Source organism: Lactuca virosa, chromosome 5 (assembly GCF_052849685.1).
Source record: "Lactuca virosa cultivar CGN04683 chromosome 5, Lactuca_virosa_CGN04683_v6, whole genome shotgun sequence".
Lineage (NCBI taxonomy): Eukaryota > Viridiplantae > Streptophyta > Magnoliopsida > Asterales > Asteraceae > Lactuca > Lactuca virosa.
In genome coordinates this window covers 138,548,776-138,570,600 of record NC_136430.1, presented here as the reverse complement: position 1 = coordinate 138,570,600, position 21,825 = coordinate 138,548,776, and the positions used below count along the sequence as shown (strand labels likewise).

At 37.5% G+C, this 21,825-nt stretch overlaps 1 long non-coding RNA gene across 1 annotated transcript; it reads right to left on the bottom strand.

Moving 5' to 3' along the window:
- Nucleotides 1-9,948: 9,948 nt before the first annotated feature.
- LOC145117484 (uncharacterized) lies at nucleotides 9,949-12,877 on the bottom strand. Its single transcript, XR_013712687.1, has 9 exons — nucleotides 12,824-12,877; nucleotides 12,523-12,690; nucleotides 12,303-12,410; nucleotides 11,998-12,222; nucleotides 11,608-11,710; nucleotides 11,014-11,378; nucleotides 10,609-10,937; nucleotides 10,432-10,516; nucleotides 9,949-10,140 (listed from the first exon to the last, which is right to left on the bottom strand). It is a non-coding gene; the product is annotated as an uncharacterized LOC145117484 (long non-coding RNA).
- Nucleotides 12,878-21,825: the final 8,948 nt, after the last annotated feature.

Sequence of the window (21,825 nt, the reverse complement as noted above, 5' to 3'; positions counted from 1 at the left end):
GACTCATTGAGCCAGGCAAAAGCTCAAAGTTAGCAACTTTATGGATTAAGGCATGTTTTGGAACTAGATCTAATATTTGGATGTTTTTGCTTAAGTGATTAAGTGTTGAATGGAGTAGGATGGAGTTCAGGGGAGTACGTTGGGCGTACCCATCTTGTAGGATGTGTGTACGGTCCCAAAGGTAGTACGTTGGGCGTACCAGCTGAGTACGCGGGGCGTACTCAGCCTGTTTGACTTTTCTTGAAATGTTGACTTGTTGACTACGGATCATTGACCAAAAGTTTGACCAGGGTTAACCTTTGGTTATTTTGGGCCTTTTACGATATTGGTCCTTCTTAGGCCCATGATGGGTTTGGGCCCAATTTGGATATTTGGGCATTAATGGGCTTTGTGGTGTCATTTAAGGGATTGGACTTATGATGCTAGTGGGCTGGTCTTTGGATTTTGGGAAATAAGGAAAAGGGTAAAATTGACTTTTACCCTGAATGTATGGTTATTGGACTAGAATCCTTGATTGGGTCAGCAGTCGATTGTTGATGAAATATAGTGGTTGATGTCAGTGCAAGGATTCTGGCAGTAGCACCTCGAGTATTCAGTTATCTTGGATTGAGGTGAGTTTTCTCACTATGTTCATGGGTCGAAGGCACTAATGTCGGCCCATTACTTGTTATGTGGAATGATAGTTTTCTCGATGATACTTGCATGAAAGACCATTGGGGTAGCCCATGGCACTTGGATGTCAGGCCATGGGGGTAGCCAATGCGATTTCAAGGAAATGCCATGAGGGTAGCCCATGGCACTTGGATATCAGGCCATGGGGGTAGCCCACGACATTTCAAGGAAAGTCCATGGGGGTAGCCCATGACACTTGGATGTCAGACAATGGGGGTAGCCCATAGCATTTCAAGGAAAAGACCATGGGGATAGTCCATGGCAAATATATGTATTGGTATGTGGTATTTTGGGGAACTCACTAAACTTTCTGCTTACGGTTTTCAGTTTATGTTTCAGGTACTTCGGTTTTCTAATGGAAGATTTCAGGATGATTGCAGAGTACACACCACCTCGTTCCGCATTTTCTTGACTTACTCTGATATGATGTGATGATTGATATATTTGTTTTATTTGGGTTTTATGATGATGTTTCTGGAATACTGGTTTTATTAATTTAAAAATGAAAATTTTGGGTCTTATTTTTGGGACGTTACCAGTTGGTATCAGAGCCCTAGTTTGAGGGATTCAGTCATACTCTCGAGTGTTTCTGAACTCAAACTGAGGGTTTGGATTTTTCATAAAATAAAATTTTAATAAAGGGTTTTCTAACAAAAGAAAGGGGTGTGATACGTGAAATCGTCCGAGCTCAAGTAAGTGATTCCCAGAATACCCATATATGTTTATTATGTTATACGTTATGAGAACCGCATGCTAGATTTGGGCTAAGGATCTAGGAGAGATGCCTTTGTATGCCTCTATGAGCTTGTAGACTTGCATGCTAGTACTAATCAGTCGGTGACAGGATGTCCTGTTTAGGTTATGTCTAATTGTTTGAGCTTTTAGAATTGCATGCTAGTATGGTTTTTAGATATGTGGATGGGATGGCTTTATTAGTGTATGCTGGTTAGATTTTCCATTTCCTGAATGTTGCTTGCCTTGTGCTTTGTGGGGCTCTTAGCGATGTGGATCAACTACTAAGTGAATATGATAAGTCGCATGTGGCAAAGGTTAAATAATATCAGAGTACTAGATCGGACCCTATTGCGCAGCTCTTGTATGATTCCAACCGTTAGGGTTGAGTCTTTTACTCGAAGGATTATCTGATCTCTGTTGCATGTGACTATATTCATGAGGTAGTTAGTTGACATTGGTGAGGGCCTTTCAGCAGCTGAGCGCAGGGGTGAGGTCAGTAACGTAGGAGAGCCTAGGAATTGCGTCAGTGAATTTAGTTGTGCGGTTTAGCGATCATTCAGTGAATCGATTTGAGAAGGTGACTTGGAGGATTTGGGATGACTCCTGATGAAAGTATGGATAGGTGTGGAAGGTAGTATTGGGCCTGTACTACTAAAAGCACAGGATTCGTACTCGAATCGGGGAGAATCTTGGAGAATCTAGGAAGATGGTGGGATGAGGATTCTAGAGTATGTTTTGATTATTTGCATGTTGTATTTCAGTTTGGTGATGAGCACTCAGGGAAGAGGTTTATGTTCTGGTTCCGGATCAGGTGCTGGCATTAAGACGATTACCGAGCAGATACGGGAGTTCATCTCATCAGAGATTACCCGTGACATTTTGGAGCAGACACCTGTGATCTTTGGTTCAGTTAAGGAGGGGATTCTGGAGATTTTGGATGAGCGCTTGGGCGCGCTTCGTGCTGAGGTTACGGCTATCGTTGGAACTCGCACTCTTTCTTTCCGTGAGTTTCGTGCTTGTGGAGCTCCTAGGATTTCTGGGGAGAAGGACCCCATTGCCAGTAGGAGATGGTTAGCGGATATCGCTAATGCATTCATGACGAGCTTCTGCCCCAAGGGGTCGAAGTTCAGATTTTCTTCCCGTCTTCTGAAAGATAGAGCTCGGGGTTGGTGGGAGGAGGTAGTCTTCGCTTTGGGAGCCGAAGACCTGGAGACGATGTCGTGGGATGAGTTGTGACCCGGTTAAGGGCTGAGTTCGTGCCAGCCATTGAGGTTCAGCAGTTGGCGAGGGAGTTTCAGGACCTTCTTCAGACTATAGAGATTGTGGCAAAGATCACTGCCAAGTTCCGGGTGAGGGCCTTATTGGTCCCGTAGTATGCAACGGATGAGGATATGAATAAAGCAAGGTATCATGATATACTGATGGATGTCATCAGGGAGTTTATGAGTATATCAGGGTGCAAGACCCTGAATGATATGATTTTTAGAGCCCGTGAGCGGGAGATCGATTTGGAGCACTTGGCGAAGAGGGGGCCAGATCAGGTGCAGGCAGTGGAGCGTCCCAGGAAGAAACCCAAGACTTCATATCAGTGTTTGAATGGACAGCAGGGTCGGGGTCAGTGTGGCACGTGCGGGAAACTGCACGATGGGGTTTGTCACTCTAGGGGAATAGGCTGCTACAAGTATGGCAGGGTCGGGCATGTCAGCATGGATTGTCCTCAGAGGAAAGTTTGTTATGTTTTCACTGCAACTAAGTGGGCCACAATAAGGCCGACTGTCCGATCTTGAGGGGAGGAGTGGTGAGTGCACATGCTCTGGTTACTCTGAGGATCACTGATGGTCGTGAGGGTGGAGCGGGAGCCCCAGCAGAGAAGAGTCGGGCATTGCAGTGTCAGACATGGGAGGCCAGGACTCCAGCAGGTGATATGGCGGGTAAGTTATATATCGCTTTCTCTTCGGTTGCTATCAGTATTTATGTTGTTTGGAATTTTGTATCGGTTTAGATAAGCGTTATCTTGGGTTAATTCTCTATCATTGTTTGAGTTGTATCATCAAGAATTGTTATATGCCATTTTCATTCCATGAATCATTAGTGGGTCAGCAATGGGGTTGTATCTTGTTGAGCGGGTTTTAGTGTGTTCGGTGGTTGTACCGGTTCATTGTCGGGTTCAGTTCAGGGGTATCGTTTGGAAGTTCTATGGTCAAGGTCAGCGGGTTGGTTTTCTAGTAAAGTCCAGGTTCAATGGTTTTACCATTTGATATGGTGAGGTTGGCAGTCATCTGTGGAAGAACTTGTGGGTTCAATAACTACTGTTGCTAGGGAAGTAGTGGTAGGAAAAAGATGGTGGTGGCAGTTGTGTGAGCTTAGTTAGTCACTGGAGTGTCAGGAAATTAATATATCGCTACAGATTTGGTCTTGTCACCGGCATAAAGGATTTCAAGATTTAGGGGCTTTATCATCGGAAACATTTGGGGTTGTCGGATTTGCTGAGATTTCAGGGGGTGTTCATCTGGTCTTCAAGTGTTGTACGGTCTTTGGGGTTTGGCTAGTGATTGAACACTAGCATTGGTAAGTGCAGGTTGTCAGCGGTTCAATCATAAGGGGTAAGCTGGATTGGGAATCCTTCAACTTGGTGTGTTGGAAGAGCTTCGACGAATTCAAGTGGGGGAGAATTGTTCAGCTTTCCGGAAGATGAATCAGGCGTGAAACTTGAATGAGTTTCACATTCCTGTTGGAAGGGAAGACAACTCTGGTGGTCGTCTGGATTGAGTACTGTGTGAGTTGGGAGTTCAGGAAACTTCCAGCTGTTGGTTCACGCCTTCTTGGTGATGGATAGCAGGTTTTGATGGACCCAGGTTGGGGTTCCAAGCGTGACCCGAGCCCCGGGTTAGGCGCATAGTCCGGTGCGTGTTCGACGCAGGATGCATATGGATGGATTGATCGATGAGCGGTAAGATCATGGGAAGTGGCCATGGCAAGACAGGAGTGTTGTAAGACTGCGGGGTGGCCCGTAGCATTCACCAAGTCTTGTTCAGCGCTGAGGGCATGGCAAGTCCATGACTAGTCACGGATTTCTTCAGATGTATTATATCACGGTGATTCAGTTTCTAAGACTATGGGGAGGCCACAACATGCCTAGAATCAGGAAGTGGTAGGTCGTTGGAGGTCGGCTGTGATATAAGACCACAGTTGGTCATATAGCATTCACTGTTAGTTTTGAATTTAGTGACGTCAGGTTCGTCAGGCTGACATGATTGGTTTGAGCCATAACCGGCGAGATAGCTTGGGCAATTATTTCCAGATGAGGCTTTCATTTGGAAGTCGCGTGGTTCGACTGTGTGTGTCTCTTGACTCAGCAACTGGGTGGGAATCCGGTGTTTCAGTTATTTGACAGACAAGTTGGGACAAGGGAGGTCTCGGGTGCTTTTGGAAAGCAGCAATGGGGGCATCGAGGTAAGTCAAGGTGGTATTAGTGATTTGGGACTCGTGTTTGGAGTTGCTTGTTATTCATAAAATATGGTAAGTCACTTGCAGCTTGGATCGCATAATCTCAGAGTAAATGATTTGACCTTGTTGCGCAGCTCTCGTCTGAGTCTAACAGTTGCAGGGATGAGTCTTCAACTCGAAGGATTATCTGAGCCTTCTGTCAAGTATAAGTGTCTGCAACAATAAATGGTCAATGATTTTGTTCCCATTGGAAGCTTCAAGATAATCAAGGGTTGGAAGCATTTTGTTTGGGCTGGAATTCAATGAGAATTTGGCATGGTAGTGATTCTGTATGGGCGGTCTGTCAGGGAGTCAGACCAATTCGAGATTTCAGGTTTTGGAGAATGTAGAGGTAGTTTTCTTCATGGGTTTAAGGATGCGTTATTCTTCGGATTGGAGAGTTCTACTAGGTTTGGGTTCGGTTGCCTTTGGGAAGGTTCTTGTATGCGTGGGGCTGTGATTGTGTTGTCCAAGATGTATGGTGTGCCAGGAATGATAAGGAATGATTTCGAGGACGAAATCTAATTTAAGTGGGGTAGAGTTGTAACACTTGGTTTTGAATCGTTTCATTATTTGGGTCCTTGGCCCAATTATCGGTTACCATAAGGCTTAGCGCGTTGGGGAAGAAGGGAATTGGCCCTTTTTGGATATGGATATTATAGATTAGATAATTCAAGAGTTCGATTGTGTTTCGGATCCAAAAGTTATAATCGCAATTTGGCAGTTCGGGCCTTTATGAATTTTGGGTTTTTGTTCGGGAAGTTTCAAGGCAGGGGTGAGTTGTTAGAAGTGAAGGGCTTCTCGTCACCTTTCCATCGATATAAAGTTTGTCGGAAACGGACTTAGAATGAAGGAGTTATGGCTAATTGAAATTAAGTGTTGTAGAAGGTTCATCGAGTACACAGGGTGTAGTGCCTGGCTAGATCGCGGATGTCTCTCGAGTACGCCGAGTGTACTAAGGGGTATGCGGGGCGTACTCCTTTCAGCCATGAAACCCTAATTTTTGGTTCTTTACCCTATTTAAACCTCATGAGCCTTGTCTTTTATCAACCTCTAAGCCTCCTGAATCTTAACAGTCGACCCTTAGCCATTATCTTGGAGCTTTTAAGCCATTGTGAAGAATCTTGGAGTATTATTGTGCGCTTTGAAGAGTTTGGAGCTTGTTGAAGAATCATCACTTGGAAGGGAGCTTGTAGATCCAGAAGTTTCTCATCTTTTGCAACCTATTGAAGGTAAAAAGCTTTGATCTTGACATCTCTTTGGTTAGATCTTGTTTGGGGGAGGTTTTTGGTCCCTTTGGTTTGTATTTATGAGTTTGAGCTTGTCCCAAGGGTTTGGACACTAGATCTGGACGTCTTAGGTGTCCCAAATGCATAAAATTGTGATCATGATGGTATATATCAACTCATGCATATGTTTTAGCCTCTTTGATGAAGTTGTAAAGTAAGAACTTGGATTTGGGACTCATTGAACCATGCAAAAGCTCAAAGTTAGAAACTTTATGGATTAAGGCATGTTCTGGAACTAGATCTGAGATTTGGACATTTTGGCATAAGTGATTAAGTGCTCAACGGAGTAGGATGGAGTTCAGGGGAGTACATTGGGCGTACCCATCTGGTACGCTGCGCGTACTGGCCCCAAAGGTAGTACGCTAGGCGTACCAGCTAAGTACGCGGGGTGTACTCGACATGTTTGACTTTTCTTGAAATGTTGACTTGTTGACCATGGATTATTGACCATAAGTTTGAACAGGGTTGACCTTTGGTTATTTTGGGCCTTTTTGGATATTGGGCTTTCTCGGGTTAGGCCCATGATGGGTTTGGGCCCAATTTGGATATTTAGGCTTTAATGGGCCTTGTGGTGTCATTTAAGGGATTGGACTTATGATGCTTGTGGGTTGGTCTTTGGATTTTGGCAAGTAAGGAAAAGGATAAAATGGACTTTTACCCTGAAGGTTTGGTTATTGGACTAGAATCCTTGATTGGGAGAGGAGCCGATTGTTGATGAAATATGTTGGTTGATGTTGCTGCAAGGATTCCGGCAGCAGCAGCTCGAGTATTTGGTTATCTTGGATTGAGGTGAGTTTTCTCACTATGTCCATGGGTCGAAGGCATCAATGTCGGCCTATTACTTGTTTTATGGAATGGTAGTTTTCTCTGTGATACTTGCATGAAAGACCATGGGGTAGCCCATGGTACTTGGATGTTAGACCATAGGGGTAGCCCATGATATTTCAAGGAAATACCATGGGGGTAGCCCATGGCACTTGGACGTCAGACCATGGGGGTACCCCTGAAAGGTCTAGTATGCTCAAGAGTCATATTAAAGTGATATTGCTAATTAACATATGATACTAATGGGTCACACCAACAACTTGATATTATTGATTACTTATTAGAAATTGATTTTAATAAATATTCAATAAAACTCTTATAATTAAATTGGAAATTATTTATTTCTAGGAAATAATATTTTTTAGCAAGAAATACATGTCTTAAAAGCATGGGGAGACAAGTAGGCTTTAGGAGACATGATTGTCTTAAAGTGTTAAGGACTTATGCTCCATAAAATCACTTTATGCCTATAAAAGATTAGGCTTGCACTAATTCTTGTTTACTTGATGCAAATGGCCGAAAATAATCCTCTCCCTCTCATTCTCTCTTAATTAGTTAAGAGCTTTGAAGATTACTTGCTTTTCCATGTCCTCTTTAAGTTCATATTGATTATGAACTTAAAGCTTAAGGGTTTAAGAGTTTATGGACTAGCATCTACATCAAGTTGAGTCATTGTTGGTGTCTCAAAGGTTCCACATTCTACATCAACTTCCAAGCCTCCCAAGAGGACCCAAAGAACAAAAAAGGTTGTTATTTCTTCATCCTTTCTATGGTTGGTGTTTAATCTTTCTATAACTTGCAAGAAGATCCTTGGTGGGTATAAAATGTTTATGTTATGTTCTAAATTTAAAGTCTTCGTTTGCCAATTTATGTAGTTTTTGAAACTAATTTTGAATTAAAACCCAAAAATTGGTATCAAGAGCCACCTTGCAAGTTTGGTTTGATTTTTTGATTTCTGGAAATCTTAGTTTTTGGAGAATATGGAGAACTTGTTTTTGTATAAAAATAAGTTCATACATATTTTCTATGACAACTATATAATTGTTATTTTTTTTATGTGACAAAGGTTTCATGCATCTTTTGTCATTTAAAGTTGTCTTAGAAAAACAAATATTGTTTTATGTGTATGTTGATGTATATGATGTGCATAAACTAGCCAATGATCATTGTGTTTGTTGTGTTGTTGTGTTGGTTGTTTTATAAAAATGGTTGTAATAATTTATTTATTCATATGGTATGTAATAAATTAAATACATAAGTTTTCTTGGTTTATTTTTGTAAGTAATAGATTAGTTTTTAGAATTAATTTATTTGTACAAAAATGTAACAACGGATGAAGTTGGAACCATTTTTTGAAGACAAAAGAGCAATTTTCGAGTCTAAAAGGTGTTCAGGATTTTCGATGACATTTTCTGAAAAGTGTCACTAATGTTGTTTACAAAAGGGTTGTTGGACTTTTAGCGACAGTTGCTGAATTTTAGCCTTCAAGAAGTTTTTGCAATCATTTGCAAGCAATTGGTGTTTACTCAAGTGGGAGCTTCTTCAACAACATTACAAGAAGTTTTTTTGTCCCATTAAATGTCTCTTTAGGAATGGACTTGGCATTTTTTGTGTTGGCTCACAAAAAAATGATATTAGTTGGTTATGTTTATGCGCATACCTTTTTATGCATGTTAGTGTTGTTTATTTTATTATTATGTGTGGTTGATAAATTAGTTTTTCACATGCTAAAATAATTTTGGACGAAATAAACATCACATGGAGTTTTTTTTTTCAAAATTGGACATAAGATGTAAGAAGTTATTATTTTAAAAATAAAACCGGGTTTTATAAAATCGTTAATAACGCCAAATTTTGAAATACTCCATTATAAGTTTTAAAATTGTGATTTTTGTTAACTTATACAAAGTCCATATATATAAGTAGTAAAATGAAGTTTTATTAAAGATATATAAGGTTCAAATGCACTCAAAATTAATACCGGTTATTAAAATTGAATTGCGTTAAATTATATAAAAACTAGCTTTTTATATAGAACCTTTAAAAGTGATTTTCTTTTGAAAATTGTCCATGGTTTATTATATGCTTGTAATAACCATTATATCATATTTTTTTAAACTAAAATTATAAAATATAAAAAAGACCATTTTTATAAACTTCAAATCTATGCAATCCTTTTGAAAAACATTCGCACATCTCTTGTATGCACTAGTGGGATAAAGGATACCTAACCGGTTAGCATTGTCTTTTGATGGCCGAGGTGTCTTCGCGATTTCTATAACCAAGTTATGAGCCGATTGTACAAGTTTTTCAAATTAGATGATTTGATCAGAAATCTTTTGTGATAAAGGATACCTAAGCAAGAGAGTTCCTAGGCATAGATGGGATCAAACATGTCTAGTTAAATTTGTTATTAGAGATCCCATAAATCTAGGAATTATGTAGCAAGATATAATTGATAATCGATATCTACCGGGTTGAATTCAAATGAATGGGATAGAGGATACCTAACAATTTATTTGTTTTGCAACTTGGATCCTAGACTTTGATAACTAATGCTTTTTGGAAACTAAAAGGATATTAATTATTAAAGATTAAATACTGAAAATTCTAAATGAATTTTCACTACTAGAAAAACAGCCTTTTACGACGCGCAATGCATGTCGTAAAACGCTCAGACGACACGCAAATGCGTGTCAAGGAAGGCCCTGTCATAACGAGAGACGACACGCTTTTGCGTGTCGTCTATAGACGACACGTATTTATGACACGCAATGCGTATCATTAAAGCCGCTGTCAAGAAAGGCCATGTCATAAATGAAGATGACACACATTTTTGCGTATCGTAATTTTAAATTTTAAAAAAAATATATTTATAGATTTACTAATTTTCAATTTAAATTTGCATTTCATGTGTCATAATAGAAAATAAAATACCATATACAAAAAATACAATCCATTGCACAAAACTTAATGTCATACAAATAATCATTCCAATATTAGACAAATGTAATACATCAAATGTGAAAGAGATGAAAGTCATCAACAAATAATAGTTGAACTACAAGAACTTGTTGCCCACCTTCACAACATCCTAAGCTACTTTGCTTGACACTATGCTCATCAACAAGACCTACAAATTTGAATAATACAACCATTAGATTTACATAAACCAACAAATCCCAATATGTAAAAATGAGAATAACTATACTTAGTACTTACATTTACTGCTGACACGTGGCAGTCGCACCACATGAATAACAAATCACAACCAAAAATGGTGGATTTTATTTTTGAGTATTAGTGATGCAAATTCATTAGGAACATCTTCTTATTAATTTATTTATTTCCATTTATCCTTGATGCTAGTTCTATCTAGTTTAAGTTAAGGCAGAGAAATGCTCAAAGTTGCTATTTAAATTACCTTAACATGCATAGGATGCCCGACTCTATCAACATGATGAGGAACCGCATCGTGAAGTATACCCAAATGTCTCAACCTATCGCAACTTTTATGTTCAACAACAAAATTAATTCAATACATAGATTTACAAAATAATATAACAAATATACATCATCAAAATTCAGCTAGTGATCCTACTTGTGTGAAATAGAGGATGTATTTTGAAGCCAAAAGTCCACAACTTGACATTTTTACCCTCTCAATAATGGGAAAAATGATTCTGATAGATGGATTTCTCAACTTTTGGCTAGCAATCAAACAGCCCTACTGAAACATTATGAAAACAATTTATATTAATAATAATTAATAATGAAACTCATCTTAGAGTTCGAGGATAAATGGAAATAAATAAATTAATAATGAAACTCATCTTAGAGTTCAACTTTTTGCTAGCACTCCAACAGCCCTACTGAAAAATGATTCGATAAAGGTGGCTAATACCAACAACAGAAGCTTCAATAATCACCCTGAAATAAATATATACAAACTTAGTAAGAGAATGCCACAACTCTGTTAATACGAATATATGTAATAACTACTTACAGTTAAATAATGAAGGGAATCAGATATGTAGGGATGCTTGGGGGAATAAATCCTAGGTACAGATGCAACAAAATGTCCAACAACAATGCTGAAATCAAATTTAGCTAATTCCAATATCCAATGGGCTTGATCAGGAGCACCGACTAACAAAGTTGCCATGAATCCAACAAGTTGAGCAGCAAAATCGGATTTTGAAGGGTGTCAAAAGGATTACCTCATCTGCATCACCTGCTATGTCAGTGCTCGGTGATAAATTGCATCACCTTTGCAATAGAGGACCCTGCCCCACAATGGAACTGCACTAGCAACCTATCTCCTAAATGACTCCCTTAAAAGAAGAAAAAGCTTCCAACAGTAGTGATTCCCTATAATACAATAAATTGGATGGTGATCACAAATTAGGAAAATTGATAACTATCAACTAGATTCAAGTATGAAGCCAAAACAAGAATTCAATTTTGTTATTTTTCCTACTTGTAACGTTCATCAAGTTTTAACTAGTTATCATTTTTTTTTCAAATACTAATAATCATCATCTAATTCTGGGGTCAAACTTACCCTACAAAATGGAAGAAATAATTAATAAAAGAAAACCTTGATGAATAGTTAAATCACTTGCATATTCCTCTAGAGTTGGCATCTTGTTTCCAGAGCTCCTACCCACAACTTCTGCACTCTCCCCAATCATTCTAATCACCTGCTCAACAAGTATAAACATTGCACATAAGAAAAGGGTATTTTTGGCAAATGAAAAATAAAGCTAACCATACTTGCCTGTGTGCAAATGTTATTTGGGTCAACCATATCACTAAATTAAAATTGTCATAAATGCAACAACTTAACAATAAAAAATAATCCATATAATTTAGATACTCAAAACTACATTTAAAAAACTTGGTACAAACTTTTGGAATCATTCATTCTTGTATAGGAAAGGATCTGCAGGCTTGACATAAGTAAATCCCTTAAACGGGTTTTCCTTACATTTGGGACTCGCAGCAGGGGAATCCAGAAGCAGGGGCAAATTTGTCCAACACTCTTCAAATTCACAGTACATTGCTTCCCAGCTACTTGTGGAACAAAACTTGGCTTTATTTCTCTACCCTCCAGTTTCCTCTAATTAATCAATTTAAACCAACCATGTTTTTTTATTTCATCACCTCCACCTGCTCCACTCCCAAGTCGCCTGCTTGAATCCTTCTGTAACAACTATTTTTAGAAAAAAAAACACACCATTATTAAGCAAAAACTATAACACAAGTATATAATATTACAAATTACGACATTACCCCTTTCAAAAGAGAATGTGCTTCACTTGACAAGAATCCCAGAAGCTTTATCTTGTCCTTGACTGTTTTCTCCTAGATTTTCTGTCTGATTCCACCTCTAAACGGAGGCTGCACAGACACAATGTCCAAACAAAATTACATTATTACCCTCACACTAAAAGTAAGGGGAATATAATAGTAATTTATTAAAAGTAATTAAGGGTGAGACACTGGCACCAACCTTTCTGGTAAGCATTTCATAGATTAAAATTCCAACACTCCACCAATCAGCAGTCTTATCATGGCCCCTCCCTTGTACAATTTCAGGTGACATAAATTCTAATGTAGCACACATGGAATTTTGTCTATCATGTGAAGCCCATCTTTGTTTTCCAAATCTTCATATACTCTAAATAAATCGATCAACTTTTAGAAAAATATTTGGTGCTCACATTAAAGATTCATAAAAACAATGTGAGTTTATCTATAAAGATTTTAAAAACTTACAAAAAAACAAATTTAGAATTAGTAAAATAACATACATCATGTAGTATGAGCTCTGTTACACACAACTGAACTGTAACACTACCATCAACCACAACCTGCAAGAAAAAATACATTCAACACATAAAATTTAACACAATGAAACTAATGAATGTGTTCAAAATAATGCTTATGTTGAACAAGTAACCTCTACAGGTGATCTGTGTACCTAAAACATATATACAACCATTTATATCAGAAAAAAAGATTATCATATTCTAGTTCTACACGCCAAAAATAGTCCAAAGTAAGAAGAAAATACCGGCACAAAACTCCTATTGGGGAATTTTATCAAACAGTTGGTGCTATGTCACTCATTTTAGCAACAAGATAGTCATAAAGCTTCTTTCTGTATTCAGCAAGGTCCATCACACGTTGTGCAAATATCTACACATTAATCAAGTCAATTGGTGACAAATCTTGACCTGAAAAAGAAAATAGAATAAGATACTCTTTTTATTATTATTGGAATCTGTATTGTTATGTCAATAAATAAATTATTAAAAAAAACTTGAAGAAACCATAAAATCTCAAAGACAAGAAACGTAGATTCAAAGAAGCATACCTCAAACAAAGTTCATTCAAAAACATCAAAGAAGATAGTATTTTTCAAAATCAGAAACGGTTTCTGATTCTTCTCTTTAAACCGGATAGACTGCCTTTCGAATTTGTATTTGACTCTTCAGAATTAATGAATCGATTTGACGATTTGGATTTTAGGAGAACTGGAGATCTAAAGTGTGGAGATGTCAAGAACGATGAGAAGAGAAGAAGAAGTATAATCAGTGACGATTAATAACGAAGCAACTCCTCAATTTAGGCGTGTGATTTTCCCTAGAAATCTGTTCGATTACTTCGATTTAGGTGTGAGATGCTGTAATTTCCCCCGTGTTCGTGTTCAGCTCCACTGCCCTGGGCTAAAAAAAATTAATATACGATTAATTTTGGTCCAATTAAACTATACATACCATAAAAGCTCTGAAAACTAAGAACCGAAACCCTGGTTCCAGTAATAGTCGAACCCCTTTTTGGGGATACAACAGATAAACTACTCATTTTGAAACAAAAATCCTTAGAGCAATAGTAAGGGGTGTACTTCGAGGAGTGGAAGAGACGGAAGAGGAAGGCGAAGACGGATATTGGGACGACAGGAGAATGCTCTCGGCATCACCGCAAATCTGATTCACATACCTGTTGAAGAAGTAGAGAACGTTGGACCACCGTTCGCCTTAAGTGAAAGGGTAGAACGGCGATGAAAGCACCTGCTATTGATGATGACAGATTGAGAAAACTCAATCAATCATGAGATGAAGGCATCAAGATTGTCGATGATCGTAACCTTGGATCTTTGATTGAGAAGTTGCACAACAGTGTGAGGAGAATGAAAGATGCGTCAAAATGCTTAGGGCAAAGAGGGTAGCGGGCTTTTCTAATTTTTTTGCTTTTCTTTTCCCGCTTGTAACTAACGAATGCGCGTTCATTAAAATTATAAAGCGACACTTATAAGGACGCTCATTTAAGATACAGCGCCCTCCGTGTTTTTAATTTTTTTTTCTTATGAGACTAATTTAAGGGCACACAATAATGCGTGACCTAAATCCTTAAATTTTCTGAAGAGATGACATTTTTTTAATGTTATTCTCGTTTGCGTAACATAAATCAACGAGTGTCGTGGTTTGCACGTCGTAAAAGGCTGTTTTTCTAGTAGTGTTTGTTAAAAATTTCGTAGTTAAATAATACATCCTCATTATCATGAATTGTCATTTTCTGTAATGACTTAATGAAACAATAACATTCACTAGATACAACTTCAATGAATGGGTTCATGTCTTAAGAGACAATCTCATAAGAGATATGAAATTGTATACACTTAAAGGTCCTAGTCCTAAACGAGTTGTTGTCACACCCCCGAACCAGGACGGTGGAAACGTCCGGGGGAGAATGACATCATTGTATAGTATCAGAACAGTTGAATATAAATGAAACATAGCAACCCAAGCAACATACATTGAGAATACAAACTTACATTGTTTACAAACTGTATTTGTTCATAAGTTACACAAAAGTGACAGAAAAGTACAAATTCCAAAATGTAGCAATCCAGTTCTCAAAGACTTAGGTACCTGCTTACTGGTTCCCTGAGAGTACAAGTGATTTTGAAAAACTTCAACATTGAATATTGGTGAGTTCATAAGCATATTTGTATGAAAAGATTTGTAACTGCTTTGTTTAAAAATGGTTTGTATATCTCCAGAAAATCCGATATTTTCTATAAAAAAAATGTGTTGTAAGTCTTATACCAAAGACTAAAATGTATGTATGCATTACCTTTGTTTCTTTTTTTCTTGAAGTTATAAGATGTATGTTCCCAGAAAATCCTATATTTTCTGAAGTAGGAGAAATGCAGTGTTAAACCATAAGACTGGAAAGGCAACAATAATGTTCTGAAAAGTAGTATGCAGGTTTATATTTTAAATAAAACTGATGAAGTTTAAGCTTCCCGTAAACCAAGATAGTATTTTTAATCCATATGTGAGTTATCATAACCATGCTAAATGTGACTGTTATGCATGTACGACGTTCTTCAGGCATCAGAAATCGGTAAGATATTTGGCACCCTAGACTGGCCCGTCTAGCTGTAGCGATCAGCTCAGGTGTGGGGTTGTCAATCCCCGTATAGATCTATACACAACTATCTCGCTCTCCCTCCAGGAGACTCTGGTTATAATGCAGGACTTAAAGTGTACGCTAGGTAGGTACGGTGAAGTGAATATGTCTCACTAGAGCATTAACGGATTTACGTGAACTTCGACTCCCTTTTTCTTGTATAATAAAATAATTATACTATTGGAAAATTTATGACATGAATTTTATGACACGCAAATTATACCATTACTAATTTGCCTTGTATGTTTTTGTGTAAACTATTTATATAAATTTTATATAAATATCTATTTGTAAGGTTGTTAAAACATAATATTCTTGAGTTTTTAAATCATCAAAACAGTGACGACTAAAATACAACCTTTTTTACTATAAAGGTTATTTTTAGTAAAAATCTCCAAGAATTTGTAGTGTTGTACATCTCATATTTTTCCGGTGAAATTTCGTAACACAAAATAGTTTAATTTTTGTCATCTTTACCATATAGCTCACGATTTTTATAAAAACAAACCATATGGTGACTTCAACATTTTTATACTTTTACAAATTTTACTTTGTAAAAGTAATACATGTAAATATCCACAGATCAAACATATTTGGACTTATATAAACATATGTTTTTGTTATACTTGTATATATCAACCCATAAACACGATTTTTATGTAATAAAAATGATGATTTTCACATATTCACGATTTTTGTGTTGTGAGCAAGTAATATTTACCTTTATATACAAGATCTTGTTCCATATTCAAACAATACTCCTAGTGCATGCAAATGTCCAATGGACAAACACACTTAGACATATATAGCCATGTAAATCACGATTTTTATGAACATAGGTATGATACTCTTTAACATTCCATGCACATTTTATATCACAAACAAGTTGGTGCATGCAATTAACCAAGGTGTAAATGTATTTTGACTTGTATTCCCCCCCCCCCCCTAAAAGCATGTAAAACACGAAAAATTGGGGGTATGAAGCTCACCTTGTTGATTTTCGTGGGTTGTAGGAAGGAAAATGAAGAAGATGTCGAGCCTAGGATGAGGTGGATGAACTTTGAAGAGCTTCTTGAAAAGTTTGGTGTTCTAGGGATTAATCACACGAAAATGTGTGTACGCATGAAGAGCTTGACAACAAAATGTATGAAAAACACTTAGGGTTCATGAAGGAACTTACCAAAACTACTAGAGCTGACCTTAAGGTGGTGATGCTCGAAAAGATGACTTTGTCTTGGGAAAGAAGAGAAGTGAGTGAGCAAAATAAATCAAGTGGCAAGAGTGGGATACCCACTCTCGGCCTAAGCCTTTAAATAGAGAGAGGAAAATTGCTTAGTTAATACTTGATGGATTATTAGGTGCCATGCATGGATGCGTGATGTATAAAAGCTTGCATGGTGTGGAAGTTTGGAGGATAATGAGGGGTAAAGCAATGAGGTGTCAAGGTGTGATCACTCCTTTTCTTTTTCTTTTTATTTTTGTTTATCTTACACCCAAGCCGAAAATTCAATGCTAGCAGAAAGGGTTTTCGGCCTTGTGGTTGTTCATGGGGGTTTTCGGTTTTTGTTGGGCTAAATCAATGGGTTTTCGGTTTCAATATCGCCCAAAGAATAGGGTTTTTGGTTTTGAGGTTATTTGGGCCAAGAACTCTTAAGCTCAAGCCCAAAATTTGTTTTTGTTTAACTATTAGATTAAACTTGGGCTTATAAGAGGCTATTACAACTTGATTCTTACTGTATGCATATATTGTCACACCCCCAAACCAGAACGGCGGAAAAGTCTGGAGGCGGATAAATTGACTTCATGTACAGTATTATAACAATTGAATAATAATGAAACATAGCAACACAACCATTCATACATTGACAACATAAGTTTACATTGTTTACAACACTTTGTTTATTCAAAAGTTAAATATAAATAATTGAAAAGTAGAAAGACATGAGACGACGACGCCGGCCCTTAAGGAGAGTTGAGTACCTGTCTACAGGTTTCCTGAGAACACAAGTGATTTTAAAAGTGTCAACAATTAAGTTGGTGAGTTCATAAGCGTTTTTGCATAAAAGGATTTATAACTATTTTTGCAAAAAGACAATTTCGTATATTTCCAAAAGAAAAATTCGACATTTTCTTTAGTATAAACTGAAATTGTAAGTAATTCCTTTGTATCTTTTCCTTGTAATGTAATAATGTATATTTCCAGAAAATCCAGTATTTTCTTAAAGGTGAACTGTTGTCTTAAGCCCTAAGACCAAGATGGAAGTGAATGTTGTACAGAAAATAGTATATAGTTTCATTTCTTTTAATAACACTAATGAAGTATAAGCTTCCCGTCAACCAAATAGTTTCGCTAATCCCTATGTGAGTTCTTATAGCCATGCTTGATATGACTGATATGCCTGAACGACATTCTTCAAACGTCGGAATTGTTAGACTTTTTTCACCCTAGACTTGTCGGTCTAACGGTAGCGAACAGCTGAGGTGTGGGTTGTCAATCCTATATAGATCTATACACAACGGTCTCGCTCTCCCTCCAGGAGACTCCGGTTATAACGCAGGACATAAGGTGTACGCTAGGTAGGTACGGTGAAGGAAAGTCTCACAAGACCATTAACAGATTTACGTGAACTATGACTCCCTTTTCTTGTAAATGACATAATTATACCTTTAAAAAATTATATGTTTCTTTCGTAATAATAGTGTAGTGTTTGAAACTCTCAAACTATACCAATTATAGTTTATTATGTTTGTTTGTCAAAACAATCTATACAATCATATATATAAATACATATAAGTTAACATGTCTAAATGTTTTAAAAGAATATATCATATAAACTTACATCTAACACAAGTATAAAAACTTTTAGTATGATAAAGACAATTTCTAGTTTCTGACTTTTCTGTCCATGTTTTTAGAAAAATTATAGAAAAATTATTGTAAGTCAAAATTGGATCCGTAAACTCTCAGAGCTTAGAAAATGAGTCTAGTTTGTCCATAATATTTTTCCCTGGCCTTAAGTGGTTCCTAACGAGAGTGAAAATGTTCATTTTTACAGTCTAGTCCGAAAATGTTCTGAAATGATAGGCATTTTTGTAAAAATCACCATAAATTGTATAAAAATCGTATGAACGCGTGCAAGTAGTCCTTAAAAAGGTATAGACCTGAACTATTTGCATGTTGAACAGTTTTGAAATATATTAAGTTGAAGTAGGGAAAAACAGTCGGTGAACAAACCACAACTTTTATGTTGAAAGCTGATTTTTAAGCTTAGATATGTTTTAATGACATAACTTGTATTTTTAGTTTGCAAAGTCTTTAGATCATCCAAATAAGATTTTTTTACTTGTATTGCCCCCCTAAAACATGGAATAAAAAACTTGAAAATGAAGGGGTGTGAACTCACCTTGAGTGGATTTCTAAGTGGATAAAGAGATGAAGATCTTCAAGCTTAGAACACTTGAAGATGGTTGAAGAACACTTGAAGATGGTATTACCCTATGGATAATAACACATATAAATGTGTGTAAATGTAACAAAACTAGTATGAATATGTATAAAAATATTAGATTAGCAAGGAATGCTTACCAAAAATCCTAGGAACCAACTTGAAGGGATGGATCTTTGGAAGACTTGAACTTGTTCTTGAGAGGATTATGAAGGAATGAAGAAGATGAAGTGAGAGATGAAGATGAAGAGAGAGAGAGGGGGGAGAGGTGAACGAAATTTATGGGGGAGTTAGGGTGGTAGGGTGGGTAGGGGGTAAGGGGTGGGGTGAGGTGATGTTTGCATTGTTATATATGTTGGGTAATGGTCTTGATACATGTTGGTTAATGTTTTATGTTGGGAAAAGATGTAACAATCATGTCACTAAGTCAAATCTTTTTATTTTTATAAAAATCTAGGTAATTTATAAAAGTGGGGTAATTTTTATAAAAAGATGATATTCTTTATAAGAAGTGTGGTATTTTTATAAAGAAAATATGGTATAAATGATGCATAAATATTTAATTTGAATTATAAAAGTTCAAATTGTTAATAAAATCATTATTATCAAAAATAATAATATGTTACACGAAAATTAGGTTGATCCCTATATTCTTTTCGTTAAAAGTTGGGCGTTTTTGGCCGGGTATGGAATTTGTCGTATTTGGTGACGAATTCACCAAAAATTTGTATTTGTAGCCTTTGTTATGAATTTCCCATGTAGTGTAAGGATTATGAATTCCACTACATCGTGTTATGAATAATATTTATACTAAAACAATATAAAATTGAATTACCGAATTGTTACGATTCTAACCTTATTTAGGGTTTATGTTCTATAATTTCCAATAAGAGTGGTGCTTTGTATTATAACTTGTCAATCGTACATTGGACGCGTTAAGGAATATCACAATTCACCTAAAATTCTAATACAAGTTGAGTTGACCTGGTTGACTTTTGTTGACTTTGTTTAACCCAGAATTGACAGTTGTCACATCTCCCCCCCCCCCCCCCCCCGTTAGAGGGAATTTCGTCCCGAAATTAGCATCTGGGACAACTCTTGCAACTAGGAGAAAAGTTGCGGGTATCTCTTTTTCGTCCGATCTCTTTGTTCCTAGGGAAATTTAGGTCATTGCCTGGTGTTCCAACGGACCTTCGCTATTGGTATTTGACCTTGCTCTTTTGGTTTCCCTATCCATGATTCTCACATGTTCCTCTTTGGGGCATAGGTTCTTGTTTGCTTGGATTTCGTCGAGTGGGATCACGAGAGCTTCGGCGATTAGATACTTATTAGGGTTGGACACGTGGAATGTGGGATGTATGATGATGAGTTCTTGTGGTAGTCGAAGCCCATGGGTTACTGGACCTATCCTGGCGAGGTTCTCGAATGGCCTAATGAAAATCGTGTATTTAACGCCCTAGAGGTAGTGTCTCTAGACCTTGAGACGAACACTACAGTCCCTAAGGTTAAGGTTGCGTGTGGTGCAACTGGCCCTATGAATCTCAGGCTGTCATGTGAGTTTCTTCTTACCGAGTTCTGAACTAGTGGTATGTCGACCTTGCTCGTTTCCTTGAGGTTGGTTGAACGGATCGTCGGTTTGGAATGGAGGATATTGGTCCTTGATGATGGGTTTGTTTGACTTTTGATAGTCAATGGTGTTATGAATAATTTTCCCTTCCTCCTTACGAGTCAAACGGGTGCTATCTGAGGTTAGAGGCTTGGTCTGATAATTTTCTTGATTATTAGGTCGTTCCATCGACCGGACAATCTCTGTGTTTATGTTGGTGCTAAATGGCATTGGGAATTTGGCTATGAGAACGGCTCCAAGAGTCGAGTTGACTCCGCACTCAACTTGCCACATGGGTGATATTTCCGAAAGACCTTCTGGGAAAATACTTCGGAAAGGTTATAAATCTCTGGGATACCCTTGATGTCTTTTGCTTCTTGTTTCCTATTTCTATTGTGGGCTAGGAAAGAGTGTGGTACCTTTTACATAGGTACTTATCAGTTCAGATGCAAGAGATGATTCGGAGGTTTGTCGTTATAGATTGAAAGAGTTTTGTTAATCGGTCGGGTAAGGCGAAAGGTCTCTTCGCAGTGCTTCAAATTGGTATGGTGAGGATCAAGCAGTCCATGTCGAATGATGACGATAGACTTCCTACTATAACGGATGTTAAATCGATTTGGAAGGGATGATTGTTTAGAATGATAGTGTATTCTATGTACATGCTTTTGGCGCTACCAATTTCATCCTTGTTATTACTACTGCGAATAATTTGTACTAGAATTAGTTCGTACTAGCAGTACGAGTACCTTGATAGATGATGAAGTTTCGTAGTCTGATTTCTACTAGGTCTCCCTATGATAGTTTGGTGTAACCTAGTCGTATATAATTGAGATTGAAAAGACATTCGACGGAGTGGCCCTGCCCTAAGTCCACAACTAGACAAGGAACAGGAATTAAGGCGGGATCGTGCAATCTAAATCTGTAGAATCTTGATTATATATGACCCTGCGTTTACACTAAGCCGTCATAGCTCACCTGCAAGGATCTTTAGTTTTTCTATGAATGACATGCTTTGTTCAGATGAGGGAGCAATTTATGATTTTGTTTTTAATTGGTAAAAGTTTTAGTGAAAATTTGATGCTTAATTATTGTTGTTTGGAAACGTAACTAAAATCCCAGCAGGGTTCCTTGTTGCTTCATCATGTCCTATTGTTAAACTCCTTCCGCTCCTTCGTAATTCCTCTTTGTTGGACAATCTCTCTTGAAATGTCTCGTTTCACCGCATGTGTGGCATACTGGACTTACTCTAGCATCGGGGGTTGGAGTGATGCATTGGGTCGGG